The sequence below is a fragment of the Onychostoma macrolepis genome, chromosome 07 (assembly GCF_012432095.1).
Source record: "Onychostoma macrolepis isolate SWU-2019 chromosome 07, ASM1243209v1, whole genome shotgun sequence".
Classification (NCBI taxonomy): Eukaryota; Metazoa; Chordata; class Actinopteri; order Cypriniformes; family Cyprinidae; genus Onychostoma; species Onychostoma macrolepis.
Window position 1 is genome coordinate 717,287 of NC_081161.1, and position 24,382 is coordinate 741,668.

Genomic DNA, 24,382 nt, shown 5'->3' on the forward strand with positions numbered 1-24,382 from the left:
GAAATAATAATAATAATAATAAAACAGTCTTTGAACAGTTTGTTCTTCCTCTGAACTTTGACCTTGGAAGTACTTTCCCACAACTGAAAGTCTAGTGTTTAAATAGCAGAATGTAACTGTACTGTTGCTGCTGTATCTGGAGGGTTGTTTCAGTTTGTTTCAGAGTAACTGAGTGAGTAATTGAGAGATTCACAATCCTCTTTTTAAATGACGATAATGAAAGAATTATTAAATCTTTAATTATTAAAGACTGTTTACTTATAAAAATGTCCCAGTAAAAGTGTGACATGCTTCGCAATGTAAAGCTAAAGAAAGCATGCTGTAAGCTGGTGATGTTCATAGGCTGTTTGTTTTGTTTTTACATTATTAGAATCAAACAGCAAATGCAGTCATATACAGAGGAAAACAAGTTTATTTTCTCGTTTAATGCGCTCTGTGTCTGTAGCTGTGTCTCACATTAAACTTTTACTTTCTTTATTTAAAATGTTTCTCCAGAGCGGATGTCACAGCTGAAGTCACACACACACACACTTACTTCTGTTTTTATATTGAGCTGATTATATTGGCTCTGCCATGACTTTAAACCCCAGCGCTAGCCTTTCACATGAAATATAATGTCATTAATAATATTAAAGAGCTCATGGTCTTTGCTCTTCTGTAGCCGAACCCTCAAACAAACCTTTCTGCATTTCTCTATTTTCATTAAGAGTCCATATTACATTCATGTGATTTGATATTGATAGGGACTCAAGTGATGAAGCGTGTTGAGATGATGTTGTAGTGCCGCTGCCATCATGAACTCCACCAGCAGATGTCAGTGTAACACCACTGAACACACACACACACACACACACACACACACACTGTTCCTGTGTGCTGATATGCTTTCATAAGTCAGGTGGATCCAGACCAGATTTACTTTTTTGAGAAATTAACAGTTTACACGTGACTAAAAACACAGAACAACATTCAAAAACTGAAATATGCTCATAAACAGCATCACGTCATGTGACAAGTGTATAACAGCATACTAGCTTTACTGTAGTTTCAGTCTACAGTGTGTACTGTGCAGTGTTCAGTGAGCGAGTGATGAATGAACCGCAAACAACTGTGATTTTTTTAGTTTTAACTTATAATTGAGTGATTTTATTCTGATTATTAAAACATTTATGCATCTTTTTTTTTTCATGAAACATGAACAAAATGAGACTTTTAAATGATGTTAGCAATTCTTTTTTAATGGTATTTAAAAAATAATAATCTAAATATAGTCCAGACTATCCCTAACTTGGTGTTACAAACCACTTTTATAAAAGTCATTTTTAATGCCATTAAAATATTATAAATGTAAGATTATAAATGCTTTTCATTTGTAGTTGATGTCATTAAATATATTAAGACAATAAGGCAGTAAAGCAAGTTTCCAAGCCCAGCTGATGTGATTGCTGTTAGAGACAGACTGTCAGTAAGAAATGCAGAGCTATACTGTACACTCTTTATCAGTGTTGCGTTTTCTGGGAGTCATAACCTTGGTGTTGCTAGTGGCTTGCTCTACTGAGCTGCATAAAATAAATAAATAAACCCAACAGCAGATGTTTAGCTGATTGTCAAATAATAACGACCATATGGGCTACAGTTATGTGGCAGTCTTAGTCTTATGATCACTGTATGGAAAAGAGCAGCTTGAGTCTATGATTCCTTCGAGCAGTGTTAGTGTGTATTCTGCAGAGTCTCCAGCAGGTGGCAGTATGATCACGCTGACGGCCGTCGCTCTGTCTTTATCTGCCGTGTGTCGCTTGATTCCTGGACAGGGATTTGAGAAAGCCAGTCTCTCTCCAGTCGTCATCCTCGCTTCTGTAAACGCACGGAAAACCGAGTTTCTGTGCCATCTGTGACTGTCAGTCCTTCCCCAATGTTCTCCTAATTCAGTCTCTCCTCCTCTTCATAAAGTCTCTGTCTGCCGAAGCGGTTTTTCTCTCTCTTATTGTTGTTTTGGGGTTGTATTTGGTCTGATCATTGTCTCTGATGCAATCGCGTGCAAACGTTGCTCCTGTGGTGTAGATGTGTGTTTCTGCTCGTCTCATTGGGTTTGTGGTTCTAGTGTGCTGTTTATCTACACACACACACACACACACACACACACACGAATGATCTGCGGTAGGTTTGCTGCTGAAGTCTTTCCATGAACAATAACAAGACCCGGATTTTTTGTTGCTGGTTTCTAGGTGTTTTCTCCCTGTCTGATGTGCTGATGTTTCCAACTTGTTCAAATTACTATGAGCAATAATAATACTGATGCTTGACTTCGTAAACACCTCAAAAATGAATAATAATATGTAATTATCCTTGGCTTTTTGGCACCGACTGGCTCTGAACATGAATACATGTACTGATGACACACAGACGCAGGAACGTGGGCTCCATGCGAGCTCCGGCTTCATCATACTGTGTGTGTTTGTCAGTATCAGACGCGAGAATCAGTCTCTCATTGTGGCATCAGAATAGAGTTGATTAGGTGCCACTCTCAAGAGAGAGGAGCATTGTGGGATACAAACAGCAGAGAAACCTGGGGACAGAACACACAATAAAACAGACCCACATGATTACTAACGTGTCTAAATCAGGACATAACATGGATTTATATTGATTTTATATGAAGCTAATTATAATGACTACAGACTAGCCCAAACCATACTAAAGTGATTAAAGAAATATACAAGCCAGAGGAAAAATACAAGCCTCACATTTCTGCTTTTAAAGCCTCCAGCACAATTGCCTTTTTTTTTTTTTTTTTCATTGTAAGTTCATTATTGCAAACTTGTTTTCTGTTGTTTTTGTTTGGGTTTTTTTTACAAAAGGTGAGACAAGTCAATATTATTTTCTGTGGTAATCAACAAAAGCATGTCACAGATGCTGTAGAGCCATTTTTATACATATGCTGGATTTGACAGAATATTCTGTTTAATCAGAACGAAAAAAAATAATGATGGATGGGTAGACGTATAGACAGATAGATAGACAGACAGACAGACAGACAGATAGATAGATAGATAGATAGATAGATAGATAGATAGATGAGGTTGTATGTGCATCCTCCGCACACTCTTCTCTTCTCGTGAGCATCATTCTCTCTTTCTGTCGCCGTGGTGATAACAGCACCAAGCGTCCCTTCACAGTTCGTAAACCTTCACCTTCAGCAGCTGACCTTTCCATAAATCCTGCGCTGTGCTCCAAACGCATGCAAATAACACAAGGCCTGTGTTTTTCTCAGTGACATTTTTATGGTGATCGGTTCATTCGTCCGGCATCAATGTGCTGAGACAGAGAATCTAATGGATTCTAATGGATTTCTGGAGCAGAACAGAGTCGACCGGGACCCAGCGCCAACGACAGATCAGGGGAGAGAGAACAGGCTTTTTCCTGCTGGCTGAGCACAATTAAAATGAGAATGAAGAGATAGATAGATAGATAGATAGATAGATAGATAGAACAATAGAATGATGGATGGATGGATGGATGGATAGAACAATAGAACGATAGATGGATGGATGGATAGAACAATAGAACGATAGATGGATGGATGGATGGATGGATAGAACGATTGAATGATAGAATGATAGAATGAGATAAGATAGATAGAACGATAGAATGATGGATGGATGGATGGATGGATAGAACAATAGAACGATAGATGGATGGATGGATAGAACAATAGAAGCGATAGATGGATGGATGGATGGATGGATAGAACGATTGAATGATAGAATGATAGAATGAGATAAGATAGATAGAACGATAGAATGATGGATGGATGGATGGATGGATAGAACAATAGAGCGATAGATGGATGGATGGATAGAACAATAGATGGATGGATGGATGGATGGATGGATGGATAGAACGATTGAATGATAGAATGATAGAATGAGATAAGATAGATAGAACGATAGAATGATGGATGGATGGATGGATGGATAGAACAATAGAACGATAGATGGATGGATGGATAGAACAATAGAACGATAGATGGATGGATGGATAGATAGATAGAACGATAGATGGATGGATGGATGGATAGAACAATAGACGATAGATGGATGGATGGATGGATGGATAGAACAATAGAACGATAGATGGATGGATGGATAGATAGATAGAACGATAGAATGATGGATGGATGGATGGATGGATAGAACAATAGAACGATAGATGGATGGATGGATAGAACAATAGAGCGATAGATGGATGGATGGATGGATGGATAGAACGATTGAATGATAGAATGATAGAATGAGATAAGATAGATAGAACGATAGAATGATGGATGGATGGATGGATGGATAGAACAATAGAACGATAGATGGATGGATGGATAGAACAATAGATGGATGGATGGATGGATGGATGGATGGATAGAACGATTGAATGATAGAATGATAGAATGAGATAAGATAGACAGAACGATAGATGGATGGATGGATAGATAGATAGATAGATAGGTTAGGGTTAGGTAAGAGTTGTGTATTCAGGCCTACTGACAGTAAGTCGTGAACACAGAGGTTGAGTTGTACAGTCTGAGGGCAGGAGGCACAAATGACCTTCTGTAGTGCTCCCTGTTGTGAGGTTGCTGCTGCAGAACGTGCTCCTCATTCCAACAAGCACAGCATGGGCAGGGTGGGTCATGTTGTCCATAATGATCTGCAATTTAGACATCATTCCAGATCTAACCCAACCGAACCTGTTATTTTGATGAGCGTATGCTTTAGTTACCGTTTCCCAGAATACTACAGCTGAAACCAAGATGACCGATGACATCATCTTAGTACGAACACTGAAGAACCCGAGCCTTCTCAAGAAGTTGGGTTTGGTCAATCGTGTTATTTACCATGGTGTTGTTGGTCAATTGACCCTTCACAAAAACCCACTCTCCTTAGTTACGGTTGCTATGTCCGACAAGCCATGCCGCTCTCACACTACACATCATGTTCTCACGCAGTAAAAAATACATCGTGGAGCAAAGAGGAACCTGAAAACACACCAACAGGTTATAACGGTATATAGCTAACCGTTTTCATATATTCCTTTAATATTTCTAATTTTACATAGTGAAAAAAATAAATAAATAAATGAGGAGAAACATATTTTGTGTTAAACAGGTTGTTTTTGAAAGTTGGTGCTTGAAAAAAAATGTTTTATTATTTCATTGTTTTTTATTGATGACTGCAGTGTTAATATTTTAACTGTAGGCCTATAATTCATTGTATAGGCTAACAGACCTGTTTTAAAATACCTTTAAAAAAATTAAATTAATAAAAAATAAATAAAACATTTTAATTGAGGCAACCCAGCAAGAGGAGGTTATCGCGGGCCCTGCATGCTCGTCCGCTAATGTTGTGCCACTGGAAGACCGCGCGTTGCCTGTTACGTCGTTTGGGCTGTCTTGTTGAGTGTAGTGGCACTGAGAACATTATATTTCACACACTTTAAGCTGTTTTATTTTCCAAATGTAATAGGATTATTCCAACAAATCGAATCATTCGGTTTGTAATGCGTACCAAACCGAAAGCCTTGTACCAAATGGTTCAATACGAATACGTGTATCGCTATACCCCTAGTATATATGTATACAGCCAAATTACCTCTGTCCCATGACAGTTTTCCGATATCCCTCCTCCACCCCAACTCCTCACTCTTCCCAGATTAGTAGGGGAAGTTCTCTGGGTTCAGGCTATATTTGGGGGGCTCAAAGCCCTCCCTCAGGACAGCATGCCAAATATCCTTACTATTTGCTCAATCCAATTATATGTAAGTGCAAACTCGTGAATGTGTCGTGACAGATCGCTGTATTGCCTCAGTTCAAGTGACACATGAACTGATCGTCTTTTCATATTTACTTTAAGCATGAAACAATCATAAATAAACATCAGAACATATTTTATTTCAACCACAGAAAGATGTCAATGCACAACATCTTTCAAGTTTAAGTCCACTGAAGTTAATCCACTCTCCTGTCTGGTTTGTGAGGCAAGATGGCAGATTTGCCGTTATGATTGGTCAGATCGCCTGTCAATCAAGCTGTTTGCAAAGTGTCAATTGCAGTCCCTTAACAGTTGCTCTATATTCTGCCTCATGTTCACACTCACTGCATCACACAATATCAAAGTCATCTGAGAACTTACCTTGAAAAAGCAATCAGTACACAACACATAACTGATGATCAGCAATACTGGTCTTTAGACAACTGGGTCTGCAAGTGGTCAAGTGTAAGAAGAGGTCTGAAGAACATGGAGGATAGAACTGTTGCCTGAGGAGCCCATATGTTGCTCGCCACACACAGTTCTGCCCAAGAGGTTGTGGGTGACCTAAGCTATCACGGAGACATCCACCTGCATTATGTCCAGTTTCTACCCTAGTAATGAGAGATGGAGGGTAAAAAAAGCACATGATCCTCACAAAGCTGCCAGACCAGGTGGGAAAACCAAGAGTAGCCTGTTCCAGGTCTGGACTTGGGCAGTGCCAATATGTTCACGTTGTCGTATTCTCTATATATGTATGTTCTTTGCATCAATGAGTGTGCATTCATTTTTCTACAGTTCAAGTAGTTTGTCTAAATAAGTGTAAACCAGGGCTGGGCAACTCTGGCCCTTGGGGTCCACTGTCCTGCAGAGTTCAGCTCCAATTAGATCAAACACACCTACAAAAAATCTAATCAAAGTTTTAATGATTGCTTGAAAATTGCAGTCAGGTGTGTTTGATTAGGGTTTGAGCTCACTCCAGTGCAAAGTTTGAAATCAGTGTTTTTCATTACGATCAAAGCACTTCATTCTTGGCGATACACAGCCCTAGTCTTCACAGTGTGACGGATCTGTAGTCGCCTGTAGACTCTCTTGGATACTGGATCCAGATAAAGTTTCCCAACGGACGAGGAAGCACTCGGCTCATTTCATCAGCACAAACTCTTGAGACTCTGGGGCAGATGTTGTCAGGTCATGTAACCTTACCCTGGTAAAGCCTCCGCCCTCTTATCCTGGTCAACAGCGAAGGTCAACTTGGTCCCAGAGGTGTAAGCATGGCACGGCACCAACTTGTGTATAATAAGGGGCAAGGGTCTGCTTCAAGGTGAAGTGAGTGGATATGTGGGGATAAGTGGTTAACTCTGCATTAAACCTGTTCAAGAAATGATTGAACACACTGGCCACCTGCAGGTACCACTGGATGTCTCACATCTGTTAAAAGCCCTTGACCTTCCTCATGCCACTCCAAACTTCCTTTATCTGATTCCTCAGCAATTGTCCTATATATTCCTTCGAGTCCTTGATCTCCATCAACTTTTGCTTCAAGTCCTTCTCTACATGTTTTACCTCATGCTCAGCTCCTCTTGATAGCAGTAGTGACTTAGGCCACCAGTGATCCAGTGTTTGTTGTGGGACAAGCCATATACACTGTTTTATTGGTAGGCATGGTGTTGTCATTACAAAAGTTGTCAGTACCATCCTCATGTGGCTTGCACAACACCATCGCAGTCACGTCCAAGGAAACGTCCAGATCCCCAACAGTTCCACACCATTAACTCCAGGTCCATCTCACAGTCTTAATGGTCACATGTTGAGTAGAGGCTTGCAGAATGACATAAACCGGACAAAGATGTGCTGTGTGGAGGCAGTGTGGTTGAAAGAGAAACATTTAAAGTTGTCTTACATTGGTAAAAAGAGCTTGCTTGGGGTGTGTCTGTAGTTGTTGCTGCCTGCATGACTTCACAAGAGGAACGCAAATAGCCACTAAGATGCTGGATGTAATCTTTCAAACTGGATAAGAATTATGCACTTGAGTTGCAGTCATTTCAGTGTTTGTTCTTTGCAGAGGTTTATTTTTATTTTTTAAATTAAAACTAATTTCTGGAGTTCTCTTGCTTTCCTCTTACCGCTGGTGGAAGCCTTTTGTCTTCCTGCACCATTAGAAAGCTGCTGATGGTAGCGTTAGTATCCAAGATGTGTTCCTGCAGCCGTGTCTCAGAGAAACTCACGATACTATGCCTTCTATATTAGCTAACCAGTACTCCCAGCTCGTCAATCTTTTCATTGGCAAATCACTGTAATCTTCATGGGAAAATCCTCCATTCCTCCAGGACTGATGGCCTCTCGCCGGTGAGTCTGACACACTAGCAATCAGCTGCTCACGTGTGTAAACAATATTCTTGAGATACTCACCGTAGATACCCGGAAGAGTAAACCGCTAGCAAACCATATGCAATTACAAAATCACACCACTGCAGTAGCAGATCTTTCTAGTTATTGAAATTATTTTTTCGCCCTTTCCTCTTATATACCTTAATGAAGATTTAATGTTGAATAAAAAAGCTTGTCTGATATGTCTAAACATTGGTACCATCATGAACACCCGGTATAAGTGACACTGAGACTATACAAGAGAAGAATGATACATTCTGAGCAGTTTGGTTTTGATGTGACTTTCCACCAGATCGAGGTTTAGATCAGAACTTTTTGCCAGTGGTTGGCACTGAGTTTTCGTAAATGCATTAAAGGTTACACTTTACTTGAAGGGGTGTGCATAAGACTGACATGACACCTTCATAATCGTGACATGTCATTCGCTCAGTTAATGCAAAGATACTTAATGACAGTTGTCATAAACATGCATAAAACCTCCTTCATATTCATGACATGTGTCATGTCTTGATTATGAAGGTGTCATGTCAGTCTTATGCACACCCCTTCAAGTAAAGTGTTACCGCATTAACCATTAGATACCCATTCAGATGAGTCTTTTTAAAGGTTTTGGTTTGTTCCAGATTGAGTTTGTTAAACTGGCCTGTACTGTATAAAAGCACATGCATTTACCCATAATACCCTGCATTCAACAGCACTATTTGTCAGTGCCTGGTGCAGATGGCCCGACCTGAACCACATGGATGAAAGTCATTTGGGAGAATATTATACCTGCCCAAAAGCCAGACACATTCGTCTGTTCATGCACACAGTCACTGTTCTTCGTGGATATACTTATTTTGTTATTTTCCAGGAAGTCTAATATGTTTCACAGCTTCGAGGGAAATGTAATATTCCATGTTTTCATCAATAACTCATGCTAATTCAGAACTGGCAACAGTAAATTAGCTGCTTTCTGTTCTTTTATCCCATTAGCAGTAAACAGATAAATGAATAAAGATGACAGTACAATTGACAGTACAAATTTTTGGCAGAATACACGGACATGAGAAAGTTACCTGTAGTGTGACATGTTTACTCCATCGAAACCTATTTCACACAACACATTGAGCGTTATTATACATGCTGTTTTTACAACCTCACATTATTTGAAAATATTTGTACTTTTTCATTAGTCACACCACATAACCACTTGAAAAGAACTAGCGAAGAGAAAATAAAGAAACGATGACCGTATCATTTGATGAATTACTGCTGACATGATCAATAAAAAATAATGTTTTTAATGAAATTCAGTTTTCCTTCTGCTTTCCACTGGCAGTGATATCACAGCGTTAACTGTAGCAGACACACAGTGCTGAGTTTGGTTAATAAGGCACAATTTATAAGGATTTTACATAGAAATCAGACATGCTTGCACTAAAAATAATGACAATGACAACCAACCAAAATACTCAGCACTATTACATCACATATTTACTGGTTCGACTGGATTGCGGATGATCAGTGAACGTGACGCAGGTTTTTGTGAACGTGTAACGCATTCAGTCAGCTGTGTGTGTGTTTTGTGCCTGTGTGCCCTACTCTCAGATGTACAAACTGCAGAATGAACCTTCAGAGAAGGTGTGCGATTGTGTGTGTGTTTCTGTTGTGTCACGTTATCTGCTGCTTGCTGAGTGTCGACCTCTGATCCCTCCGCTCTGCCAGCTCATTACCCACAATGCCGGGCAGCTTTTCCAAAACAATCCCGCTTCAGTCGCAGCGGCTCTCTGGAGTCTATCAAATAAGCGTCAGAGCCTGCTGTAGAGCAGCAGACCACAGACAGACAGATGGCTTTTAATATTTTGTTAAACCATTATTTACTCAATACAAAAGTACTCTGTTCACTTAGTACAAACTAATCCATCAACTTCAACAGAACATAACAGTCTCTTATTTTCCCACACTTTCTTTCATCTTCTGCATTCTTCGAAGATTTGTAAAACATAAAAAGAAATTGTGAAACCCGCAACCTGGTTATCCCTCAATGATGCAAGAACCTGAACATCAAAAGACACCAAAACCAGGGTCTGTCATGACTCGCATGCCTTCTTATGGTTTTTATCTCAGCCACAGATTGTATCAAAACAAACAAAAAAGTATATTCCTCAGTTAAGCTAGTTACTTGTTTGTTTGATTGATTGTTTATTTGGAAATATATATACACAACCCTTCAAAGGTTTGGGGTCAGTAGGATTTTTATTTAATAAATGGATACAATTATTCAATTATTCAACAAGGACACATAAAATGTATCAAAAGTAACAGTAAATACATTTATGATGTTAAAAAAAAAAAGATTTATATTACAAATAAATGTTCTTTTGAACCTTCCATTCATCTGTGAATCCTAAAAAAAAAAAAAAAAAAATGTTTCATGGTTTCCACAAAAAAATATTCAGCAGCACAGCTGTTTTTAACATTGATAACAATCCCAACAAGTGATTGTAGGCCAGTGATGGCATTTCTAGCAATCCTTCTTAATTCCTCTTTAAATTCACAATAAGCATCTTCAGTGTTAACATAAAGCGATAAAGCCACGTGAGGAGCCCGGAGGCCAACATCTCAAGATCATTCCAGAAATACCGTGCTCCAGCCTCTCAAATGCTTTTTCTCGGTCTAATGGTATCAAAGCAAACGTTGCCGGTGTCTAATGTGTCTAATTAAGGGGATGTTATCACTAATGGATCTGCCAGGTGCACAGCAGGACTGATCCATATGCATGACCTGCTCTCGCCACTATTTTAAAGTCTATTCATAGCGAAGATGTGTCCTTCAGTTCTTCGTTTCTCTTTCGAGTGTCTTTTATTGGCTAAAGGGTCACGACTAGCACAGACGACACACAGCGTTCAATGGCTCCATTAGCTTATGTAAGAACGCTTCTAACGCTGTACAGTATGGTGTTTCTGAGAGATATGTGGAAACGTAAAACAAAGTCAACATGAAGTCATAATGGACCATATTTACTTGGCCCATTTTTCAAAATCCTCTTGATTCATGATGAACAAATCAAGATCATTCTGCTCTTTTCCATTTAATATTCTGCTTCACTTGGACATATGGTGGATTATAAAAGTAAAATGGGTTGCACACAAATCCTGTTGACATTCCTCCAATTTATTTTTATGTTTTCTTTCTTTTCAGTTTAACCATTCAGCTGTTATTGTAAGAAAAATGATTCCAATTTTTTTTTTTTATTATTTAAATTTTTTATTTTATTTTATGGGAATGAGCAAAAAGGGTGGCTAACCGCACACTGATCCACTCAAGACTGGAATAGTCTACAAAAACATGGATCAGTGTGCGGTTAGCCACCCTTTTTGCTCATTCTCAAGAATACCATTGGCTCTACGCACCTGTAGTTCAAGGACCTGCAGTACCAGGACTTTTTTCCTGTTTGGAGCGCTACAATTTTTTCTAGTTTTTATTTTATGGGAAATGTATAATCTTTAACAACAACAAGCCAACATTTGTTCCCAAAACCCACGTAATAATGATTTTAAAATACAGCCGCTCTCATGACGTTTCGTTAGAGCTCCTGAAGCGGCTCCTTCAATTTATTGATAATTAGACATATTTTAAGACCTTTTCTTCATGAAACACCAATGAAACCATCCACAAATGAACACGATCAGGAACGCCACGGTCAGAAGGAGAGCGAGTGTGTGAGGTGGTCTGTCCGGCTTTGGACAGATGTGTTTTTGATTAGTTCACGCCGCACTTCTGTACATCTAATTGAGTTGATTTATCATTATGAGCCCTGCAGCACCATGAAAGTAATTAACAAATGATCTCAATCTCTGTCTGTGGTAATTTGTGCTGCTGATGTGGTTTGTGTGTCAGCGCTTTCGGCTTCTGCCGGACGGAGCGGAGCGTCTCTTCTGCGGGAAACGCCGCTGACTCCAGGCTGTTTGTGAAGGTGTTCGGATGTTTATCACTCTGAACCCAATTACCGTTTGTTTTTCAATCCGTTTTTTCGGACTGCCCATCCACAATGTCATTTTTTGAGTGATTAAACCGAATCAGTGTTTTCAGACACTGCAGTCAATATAAGCATCAGCACGATACTGAGAGCCTCCTTCAAAACTGCTGAGGGTCTGTCAGTGAGGATGGAAACATCTCACAGTGCTCCTCAACTCATCATGAGCATCACACAAACACATTCTTCAGCTGAACTCAATTCAGCTGCCGTTTTATGAACAAGCTCGACATAAACATCTTATATTTACATTTTGACTGATAGACTCTATATCTCATTTGTGAGATAATCAGACTCATATGCAGTGCTGGGTAGTAACTGATTACATGTAATCTGGATTATGTAATCAGATACCAAAATTTAGGTACATGTAATTAGAGTATATTACATTTTATAATGCTCATAATCAGATTACAGTTACTTTCTATGGATTACATAACATATTATGCACACACTTAATTATTCATAATTCACTGATTCCCTCTAATTCTTTTTTTTCTTCTCTCTCTCTCTCTCTCTCTCTCTTTTAATTTCCTTTTTTTATGTCAATATTAGGGATGTCAGGTTTTCTCTGCACCCGATCCGATCCAAGTCATTGAATATATATCATGGCAAAGTACCAAACCGATACTTGTATATTCCCAATGTTCGGCGCATAATTTAATCCAGGGGTCATCAAACTTGATCCTGGAGGGTCGGTGTCCTGCAGAGTTAAGATCCAACTTGCCTCAAAACACCTGCCTGGAAGTTTGAAGTATACCTAATAAGACCTTGATTAGCTGCTTCAGGTGTGTTTGATTAGGGTTGGAGCTAAACCCTGCAGGACACTGGCCCTCCAGGACTGAACTTGGTGACCCCTGATTTAATCAATGCAATGTATGCAGAGTTGTGCAGAGAGTAAAAGTAATGCACATACTGTATAAAGACGTTAATAGATGTAAACATGTTACAATGGTTGACAATGTAAACAGACTGTGTTGGACTACTGATATAATCTTCTTGTATTTTATATGTATAATAAGCAGAATAATTACAACATAAAGGGAAAAATTAGAGAGGTGGTTAGAAAGCATGAAGCTCATGGTGTCAGAATGCCAGTCTGTCGGTCAAATCCGAAGCAAGACGCAACGCGTTATGACAGCGACGTCTCAGATATTCTGACAGATACAAGTAAATGATAAATGAATGAGTGATCGTTACAAAAGTGCGGATCAGATACATTGAACACAGAAGCTCAAATGTGTGTGCCATGCTAGAACAGACCTCACTGGTTCTCGTACGTCTCAAGCATTTTTCTTCCTCTGGTTTTAATCGCAGCTGAACATGCACATTTGAGCGTCTTCTTATCCTTTTAATGACGGTTAGCAAATCTACTGTAAGGCGAATACTGCCACCTACTGCACGTTAATGATACCGATCCCTTAAAAAAATAAAATAAAAATGCTTGATCGGTCCCAATCCCGATCCATGAGATCATCTCGAGACATATAGTCAATATAGTATATTTAATAAGAAATTTAATCAGTAACAAATTACAATTTGTAAGTAATCTACACTGAAAAAAAACAATAAGTAAATTTACTTTAATTTTAATTTTTTAATTTGTAAAATCTACTTGGCTATGTTAGGTCAAATTAGCAAAGGAAATAAGTCAAATTAACATGGCCAGTTAGAGTTTGATGAGTAAATTTTACTTGATTATTTTAAGTTAAATCTGCAATAATTAAGTACTTTTCACTCAGTCATGGCTTCTAAAATTTACTCAAACAATGTTGTTCTTGGAAACAACCACGCTATTAAAGCATGCGATTCACTTTCAAACATGTAAGTAAGCAAGTAGACAGCTTATTATCCTTTTAAGATAATATATCCACTCAAAGAATTGTTACCCAAATGAACACAGAGACCTCAATACTTGGTACACCATACACAATGACGGTGACAATCAGTGGATAGTGTTTGAGTAAGAATGGGTCATTTTGAGTAGAAAATCAACTCCAGATGTCACAAAACAGTAAGTTACTAAACCTAACAACAAAAGCAACCATAAAACAGTGTAAATATAACTAAAAAACAGTGACAAATTTAACCGTTTTAATTATTCATGCCCCAGTGCATGATGGGAAAAACAGGATCATAACTTTGATATTTACTTAAAGAATCCTTGTAAACATAACAAACAATTCCAAGTAAAATATACTTATAAGTTCAAACTTTAATTTCTGCAAGCTTAAATTGAGTACTAATATAGAATTTACTTTAATTTTTTAATTCTTGCCTGAACTAAATTATTTAATGTAGAAATTACATTTGTTTTTATGTAGTATTTACTTCACCAAAAAATATTTTTTATCAGTGTACCCAGCACTGCTCATATGCAATAAAAATTGGAACTAAATTGATGTATACATTAAAATGCATATTTTCTCATATTAAAATAATTATGGGCTAGTGGTGGTGATGGTGATGGCTATGTTCATAAATAGAACAATTAATTCCAACTGTTTCCAATGTTAGATATTGTTTTAGTAACATTTGTTCGTGACATTCATGGAAAACAACAAACACAACAACAAAAAAATCTCCCATGATATATGTGTATTGTGGAGCTTTTTTCTCTTGCCAAGCCTAGAAACAAATTGATTTGAGTTTTACACAACAACAAAAAATTTGCCTTTGCTGCTTGTCTGAAGAAAGAGCTCAATTGTGGCTGAGATTATTTATACAAGAACATAAAAAACAACAGAACATGAACAAGTGCTTTAATGCTGCAGTAACTAAATCACTCAGACTGCAGCTGCAAAGGTGAGTCACTTTTGGTTAATTAGCCATTAGCAGCCGCATTAAAAGAGCCACGGCAACCTGACGCACCAGCGGACGAGTTTACTAGCGAAGCCAGACATTCGACGGCCAAATGCGCAGGTGCACGAAACACACAATCAGCTAATGAGTTAATGTGTGAACGGGAATGTTTTCAAGAAGAGCGGCAACATGTGCCAAACTCACACAAACCAAGTCCAGAAAACAAGTCAGAGCTCATGGACTGATAGATGGACACCTCGAATAATGCCACAGAACATTTGTGATTAAGGCAAGAAAACAGGATAAAAATGGTATCTAATAGATACCGCCAAACCTTTCCAGCTGATTAATCACAGTACAGTGGTTTTGTATTATTAGGGCCCGAGCACCAACAGTGGGAGGACTCTCTCAGAATTGTTCTGTTTATTATTCTTCTTCCCCAAAATAAATTGCATTTTTGAGGGCCTTAAACATGCTCAAAAAATAATTAAACTTTGCACACGCGTCAGAAGTAGAGGCAGTATGAACATTTCTTATCATCATTATAGTGACCTAAATTATCACAGTTATCAGTATTATCACTAAAATGTGCTGGAAATGTTAAAAAAGTACTGACACATAAATCGTTTCACCAAGTTTTATATTTAAAATCAACAAACAACAAATAAAATGACCAATGATGTTAAATGACATGACTGAGAATAGTTTATCTAATAGCATGTGCGAAGTGTAAAAATAAAACTTTGAAAAAGCTTCATAAAATGGTAAACCTCATATTTCAGTCTTTAAATAAAGAAAAGTGTTACGCCAAAATGATAACGGATTAATGAATGATTATATGTATTTTATCTGCTCCATAAATAGTTCTAGATACCTTATCCGGATTGTTAAAGCTTGTTTTTAATGAACCGGTCAAAATTTACAGCAGGGCATACAAATCTGGTCTGTTTTTTTGGCCAGACAGAAACTGCTCACAGGCTGAATGTGAATGTAAGTCTCTATAAATCCACTTTCTGACAGCAGGTGGCGCTGATGGAGCAGCATAATTATAGCTGTTTCCCGCAACCTCCGTGGACAAAGCAGCATTGCGATTTAAAAACACTACTTTATAAGGTACTACATGGAGTGAAGATGAAAACAAAATGCTGTTGAATCTTTTCTGAAGACAGTCAGAACCTTCAGAGGTACACTCATATAGTTAATGCGTTCATATATTCATTTGTATAATTCCCTTAGAACTTTTTTAAACCTCGCAGCTTTCTGCCATGTTTTCACACAAAACGAAACTACTCTGCACACGTGAGACTGTTGAAAACTGTGTTTCATGTTAGACAGTATTTATCCTCAGTTGTTCAAATCGCGGTAATCAAATACGGTTTTAATGATAATTTAAATATGAAACGGTAATACTAACTGTGGGGAATTTTATCATGCTTTATTGTCAAACCTGTAATTGTGCCATCCCTAGTACAGAAGTGGCAAAAATTGATATCTGATATGTGTTTCAGAATTCAATGTGGCAAAATGGCTCGATAGCACCACCTACAAAATTTCTACAAAGCGCCCCACTCTGGATGTTTCACGTACATGTGCGAAATTCAGTAGACACATGTAGCATTCCAATACCTTCACAAAAACCTAAACCCAACAGGAAGTCAGCCATTTTTAATTGTATCTGCAAATTTTGTGTTGCTTTTTGCCATTTTTAGGAATTGTGCTTTAACAAACTCCTCTTTGAGATTTTATTTGATCAACATCATATTTGGTCAGTCTAATCTAAAGGCCTTTACGATGCTAAATTACAAAAACTTTGAGTGTTCGTTGGAAGGCGTTGAAGTTCGATGTTTTGCCATGAAACAGGAAGTTATTGTAACTAAGGCATACAATCTACCAGAACTTCACGTTTCATAAGAATCATGCCAATATTTAGTGCCAGTCATAGCGCCACCTGCTGGAAGCAGGAAATGACGTGTTTTACAATGTAATGCACTCCCAGCAACATAGTAAAATATTCCATCAGGTACCAAACCATGCTAGCAGCACTTAGCTGACTGCCAAAGCATGCTACTAACACCAAAAGACCAGATGCTGTTGTAACTCGAATGCAATGTCCGATCTCCCCCGAACTTCACGTTTGATAAAAGTCCTGGGCTGCATTGCCATTGTCACCAATGGACTTCAAGATCAACTTAGCTTACGATGCTTTTGAGAAACGCAGCCCTGGTCTGAACACATCTCAAGGCCCATTTTGAGTTATAGTCATAGCGCCACCTGCTGGCAGCAGGAAATTTGGCACATATAAATGACTTTGACACATTCCTCCTTTAGTTACCTGCTTAAATGCATATTGCTCACTGTTTGCTGATTTCCCAAGCCCAATGAGTGGCAGTGGCCTTGCGTGCAAGGGCCCTTTCATAACTGCTTTCAGCTTTGATAAGTTTTCTGAAATGCTATGTTTAAACATGGAAACAATGCATTATCTCGTTAAATATGCACTCATTTGCATACATTTCAGGAGTCTAAATCTGAAAATTGGATGAAGCCAGGTTAAAAATTGATTTGATGACAGTAGAGTTAAAGGTTTTTTCAGAGGATTTTGGATTTCTCTTTTTATTTATTTTTACACTGATTTATACAACACATTATTCCTGAAGCATATGTATGTCTGTTGACAGTCTCTTCTGATTTATGGGAAGATAGTGTCAACAGACATACATTTGTTTTAGGAATAATGTGTTGTATAAATCATTGTGAATGATATATTAACAAATCTCTCATTAAAAACCTTCAGAATATAGAGAGGAATAAACTGTGAAGTTTGGTGTATGTAATAATAAAAAAAAAACCTTCAGATTAAATAGGAAAAAAAAAAAAAGATACAGATTGCATGAAGAAACAAGGTGTTCTTGCCTTAAAGCTGAGTAAACATTCATCAGCCGTAGTTCTGCGCGGCTGCTTGTGGCCCATCATACAGTCTGTGTTTTCTACTCATTTGTAACAGGAAGTTTTGCATATGATTTCCTGATGCGTTGCATTCATATCCGTCCCCCCGTCTCTCATTTAAAGCACTGCGGCATTAGCAGCATCTAACGAGATGAAGCTCATCTGAGAGACACAAACGCACATTCATCCTCGTCTGTTTCTCTCACACATTTAGTGGCTCGCTTCATTTCATGCTCCATGGCTCATGGTGGCCGCAGAAACGCAAACACACTCACACGGCGGGCAAAAACATAAGCCTGGCCAATAAAACATGCTCCTATTCATTTTTATAAACCATGCAGAACTAAGAAATTCAATTAATTAGAGTTGCGTGGTAAAAACATCGTCCTGCGTTGTGCTTTTGATCCTCGAGCGCTAATTTGATGTCATGCTGTGTTGATTTGATAGTCTTAATAATAAACTCTAAGTTGCACACAAACAGCCTTTAGAAATATCACCTCATTCCACTACTGCACTTATTTACTTATTTATTTCTATTGTTTTATATCTGCTTATTTATTTGATTATTTGTTTATTTGCTGGAGGAATGAGATTGCTTTTCCCTCACAGACATTTTAAACTCTGTTAAATGTCTCGTGACTAACTAACTAGTACATCATTTTCAAAGTTAACTGCAAAGTCAACTAAATAACAGAAAATAACTAGATTAAAAAAAGTGTGTCATAACTAACATGGATGTATAGATAGATAGACAGATATTGTATTATTTTAGGTGTCTTTATTATAGAGTGTCATTTCATTAGCTTAGCATCATGATAACATTAAACTCAGTCATCGAAAATAAAATACTCCAAAATAATATTCAGCTGTGGACATTTAATACTTAGAAAAGCAGTATTTGATTTATTTATTTATTTATTTTGGGGGTTTTTTTAAGCATAAAACACTGCTGCCAGAAAGACTAATTTTGTTAAAACTCAAATCACAAAGAGCAACGTGGTGCAGGATTTGCATGAATTGACTCAGACGCTCTGAACGCCGTTCACACGTGTGTACAAACAGAAGCTTATTAAAACACACTGCTGCCTTTCTTCTCTGTACGTTCCTGCCGAAGACAAACACCTTTTATTTGCGGTGAAGAACAGAGCAGCTGGCGACACGGACACGAGCAAAGCGACCGATCGCAGACAAAGACTGGAAGCGCTTTAGCGGAACATAATTACCAATAATTGATTGTGTTGAAGGCCGTTTTTATTTGGGCAGGATGAATGAAGCTGGCAGCGCTTTCAAAAGCGCCTCGGGTTCTGTGAGACACGGCGGTCGCGTTTCATTTATATTTCTGTCAAAATGAAGCCGCCCACCACCATTTTCTCCAAGATTGTACAGTCTCCCAAACCACCAACAGATTTAATTACATTGTTCGCGCAGCGTCTGATATTTGAACGCTGGCTAAAAATACTCTTTAAAAGCCTTAAAACAATCACGGTGTGAACGTGAGAGAGTTTGCCACGGTTCCTCCAGAGCGAGGGTCAGTTTAAGGATCGCTTTCTGATTTCATCCAGGAGGTCGAGCGCAGTGCATTGTGGGATAGCGCATGTAGTTACTAGAACTGCAGCAATGGAAATAACAAAACAACTCGGCGATTATGATGTAAATGAAACAAACCAGCTGAAAATGAAATCAGACGCCGTCCATCGAACATCTCTCTGGAGTCCTGTTGAACCCAAAACGAGAAGCTCGTTGCCATAAACTCTCGTCTTTAGCAACGGTGTGGGAGGCTGTATAATCCCAATCATAATTTGTAATAATATGGTTAATTTAATGAGCTGGCAGGGTTCAGGGACGCGATGTGGAGTTTGATTAATGATGGAGTTGATGTGTTCAGATGTAATTAGGGGAATTACGGCTCCGTTTCCATTGGAAAGAAAATATTCACCACAGTGCTGTTAGTGAACAGCAAATCACTACTAAAATACTGCAGAAACACACATTTCTGCTCTCCTTCACTTTAACGTATTATTTATTCCTGCAAAGTGACTATTGGTGAAATGCATCATTTATTACTCTGAACAAGAAATACGGGCCTGATTGATTCAAATGCAACCAAACACGTACAGATGGACATTGATTTCATTTTTGATATCAAGAGCTACAGCAGCATGACCAATATCACTGATACAGATACAGTTACTATTACTGAGTGTAGAAAAAGTGTGATTTATGAAGATTAAATAGATAATTTACTGTAATTTATTGCAACACCTAGGTCATGTGTTCGAATCCCAGGGAAATCAAGAACTGATAAAATGATCTGTAATTTGCGTTGCATTGTATTGTTTTGCATTGAATCACAGACACCACAGACACAGACATTATTAAAGGTCACTTTTTAAAAGTGTGCTTAAGTGTGTTTAGAAACTGTCACTTAAGTGGCCTTTTATGTCATTAATATTAATATATATTATCTGCAAGTCCATTTTTTTAAATATACTTTTAATATTTGAAGTACACTACAAGTGCATGTTCAGTACATTTAAGCACACACTTCTCTTTCACATGTCGGAGACGTTGCCAGGGTGTTGCTAGATGCACAGACAGATTTCACAAACATCTGTGGTAAAATGAGCAAGTGTTTGAGAGAAGAATGACACGTTCCTCTGTGATGTTTCATTATTCTTTCTCAATTGAAAATAATTAACACAATAACCCTCATCCATCATTTTTAATAGTGTGGATGTAAAAACTGAATCTCATTTTCTGAACCCTTGACATCCTGAAGCCGTTTAGCAAATGATCCAGGATGCTAAAATGCAATCAGAGCAATGATCAAATAATTATCTGAAGTGTAATTAATTAAACATGCCGATGAAGTCGTCTTGAACATCTGCTTTGGCTTCTTACTCGGGTCGAATTCAGTCCCTCGTCTGCACAAACGCTATTGTTTCCCCACAGTAATTAAATTGACTGATTTACACAGATCATCAGAGAAAGGACGAGCTCTCGACATTGCGAATGTCCCTTTAGTTCAGAAGGAGTCTGTTTGAGCTTGTGTCTCGCACAGTCAGGAAAATCACTCAGAACTCCCCTAACGTCACTGTTATCTATGAGCTACGCACTGTATGTGTGAGCACTGCAAACCAGTGAGCTTTTCTTGCTTTAAGGATGCGTTGATACTTTTACTGAAAAAGTGAGATAAATTAACTTAAATCACATTGTAAATAATTATGTTTTAATAATCTTTTGTTGTGTTTTAAAGCTGAACTTTAGAGTGTTTCTGAGCCACTTAAGTAGGACTTCAGCATCTTTATGTAATTTCATTATTACCTCTATGGTCTTTGAAATATGGTTAAAGTACTGCAGAATGTACTGATGAGCATTTATGATCAACTAAAATATACTCTAATGCCATTTCTATTGAAACATTTATGTCATGTATTTCAATACATTTGTATTTTTTTAAAGATGCAGTTTAATGTATTTAAAAGCTATCATCTTTAAATGTAACTGAATAACAGACTACAGTTAAAAATGATATCAAGTTCTTTACATGTGCTTTAGTATGTTAGTCAACACATCAGAATAAGTGAACTTGTTTAACCTCGTTGCATTTAATATAAATTTAAACTATTATACATATAACATGCAGTTAAGTGTCTATAAACATTACATTCAGTTCACCCTTGTGTATTATGTATATGTACACTTGCGTATATTCTTATAAAGTCTATTATTTCTGCAGCAAGTAGTCTTTCATAAAGATTGATGAAGTGAACTACTTTTCCACAAGTGTGCACAAGGCCTTAACCTTCAATCCCCACATCTTTGTCAGACTTCAAACAGTTGTAAACATCCAGTCGAGTCTTTGTCAAATGATCGTTCACCGTCTTGACAAATTTTTCTAGCAGTGATGCTGTTAGTGTCACAATGAGTCAAAATGTCTGACCCTCATTTAAAGCGTCACACTTCCACTGAGCGCCTGCTAAAGGGGATATTTACAGTGATATACACACACACACACACTCGCCTGTAGATACGCCAGATAGAGACACACACACTGATGTAATCTCTCGTGAGAGATCTTGTCAGGCAGATGAAATGAACGCGTGTGTTTTTTGGTGCTGTAGCGCAGCGGCCTCAGATAACACTAATATTGTCTGTGAGCGACACGCAGCTCACACTTTCACACTCGCTCTGATCGCTACGGTCAAACTAGTGTCCGATTACTGTCGTCCTGTCGCTGGTCTCGTTCCCCACAACAGTCATCCATAGAGTCCATTCACAGCCAATGGAAAACTAGACCACACTGAGCTGGAGAAAAACATCTCCTCTGTCAGCGACGTGCAAACACTTATAGAAACTGCAAATATTATATACTGTGTAAATTTAACCAGATCGATACAGTTTGATGACTTTGTTGTTGGCTTGACAAAGTCTGGCCTAAAAGTATCAAATAGTTCTAAAAGCTTGAGGTTTGAAGGTGTTATTGTCAGACAGATGGAAAGTAAGTTAGAAGAAGAAACAGAAGCAAATAAAATCTCAGATAGACCGTATTAGACCACTTCATGACGTCATGGGACCCCTTTTTTGTTTTGTTTTTTGGATTTAGCAAAAGTATGTAAACTTTGAGAAACGGCCTCAGATGCTTCCTCTGGGTGTGAAAGAGTCTCGCAGGCCATAAGAGTTCACTTCATCTCATGCTAAAGGCTCATATCATCATGAATTATCTTCATTTCATCCTCTCAGAAACAAGTATTCACTGTGCTGTCACTCTGAAACACACATACATATTTATCTATATCACAACCTGCATTATTTCATAACCACACTAAGCCATGTCACAGTTTTGTTTTTGTTTTTGTGAATAGGCAAGTGTGACTCTTATTTCAGCTCATTCTGAGGGTGAAATGACTGCAGCGGGCCTCAATATCCTGCGTCTGCTCAATTCACTGCTTACAAAACATATTTACCTGAGAATCAAAAGCGCATAATTGATATAAGACTATATTGAGTGTGATGGATTGGCTCCAGCATCACCGCAACCCGACAGAGAACAGGCACTTGGGTGGATTTTTTCTCTCTTATTTTAAGCATAATCTAAGCGAAGTTTGCACTTTAGATAAGAAAGTGTCTATGGGATAATTTAGCACAATAGAAAAACAAACAAATGAATGAATGATTGTCGTCCCAGCAGACTTATTGCACTGTCACTCAGATACTATTACAGTTTTTTTTTTTTTTATTAATATTTTGAATTAGCTTTTGTTTTTATGATTTCTATTTTAATTTCACTCTAAAAGTTTTTGTAATAAGTTTTAAATGGTTTTATTATTATTATTATTTTAATAGTTATTCTGTTCTTTAAATATGCCTATATAATATTAATTACTTAGTTTTAATTGTTTTAGGACATCAGGTTATAGTAAATGCAAATACGAATGGTTGGACTAGCTAAAAAATAAGTTCAGTCATGACAACTCTCGGAAGATTTTAGCATGGTGATGGATATGACAATGTTAATGTATTTGCTGCTGCTGAATCACTGCTGTTGTTGGTTATTGCTGTAGTTGTAGGTTATTGCTGCTGCTGCAAGCAAGTAAAGGAACTTGCTACTGCCAATGCATATGGCAATATGGTGCCGTGAGTATTTAAGACATACTGCTGCTGCACAAAGAGCATATAAAATAATCCGTATCGGAACTATACAGGTGGAGCTGGGGAAGGTGGAGGGTTTCAGAGGAACTCTGAAAGCATGCTGCAAATGCTCAAGTGAATGCTAACCAGCCATTTAAATGTAAATCAGCAAGCTCATTGGCTGCGTATGCGTATGTACATAAACCAATCAGCTTTTGCCAAGTCGTTTAGCACTGTGAATATCATCAGTTACGTTAATACCCGTCAGCCTGCGCCACCTAGAGTTTCATGACTGAACAATACATTTATTATCGATTATGACTTGCATTACATTCAAGATAAATGTTTAATTTATTCCCTGAGAATCAAACCCATGACCTTGGTGTTGCTAGCGCTGTGATCTACGGTTTGAGCTACAGGAGCAACTTCTCTTAAACAACTGTTTTAAAATAAATATGTATAAATAAATATACAAGTATACATAGTATACAAGTACATCTGATTTGAGTGACATTTCAGAATCGGAATCAGAAAGAGCTTTATTGCCAGGTATGTTTACACATACGAGGAATTTGCTTTGGTGACAGAAGCTCCACAGCACAGATAGAATGACAGTGACAAGACACAGATAATAAAACATAATAAAATAATAAAAATAGGATAAATGAATAGTAAATTACAATATACAAATGTATTTTAAAGAAGAAAAAATATTCAATATACAAAATATAAGTGCAAACAGATATATATCTAAAATATATTTAGATACTCAATTGGAAAACTAGAGAAGCATTTATGGAAA

General features: G+C 37.8%; 1 protein-coding gene across 40 annotated transcripts in view; it reads left to right on the top strand.

Annotated features, from left to right (window-relative positions):
• Positions 1-24,382, top strand: part of LOC131543457 (receptor-type tyrosine-protein phosphatase delta) — a 336,697-nt gene that overhangs the window by 101,138 nt on the left and 211,177 nt on the right. The window lies entirely within an intron of this gene.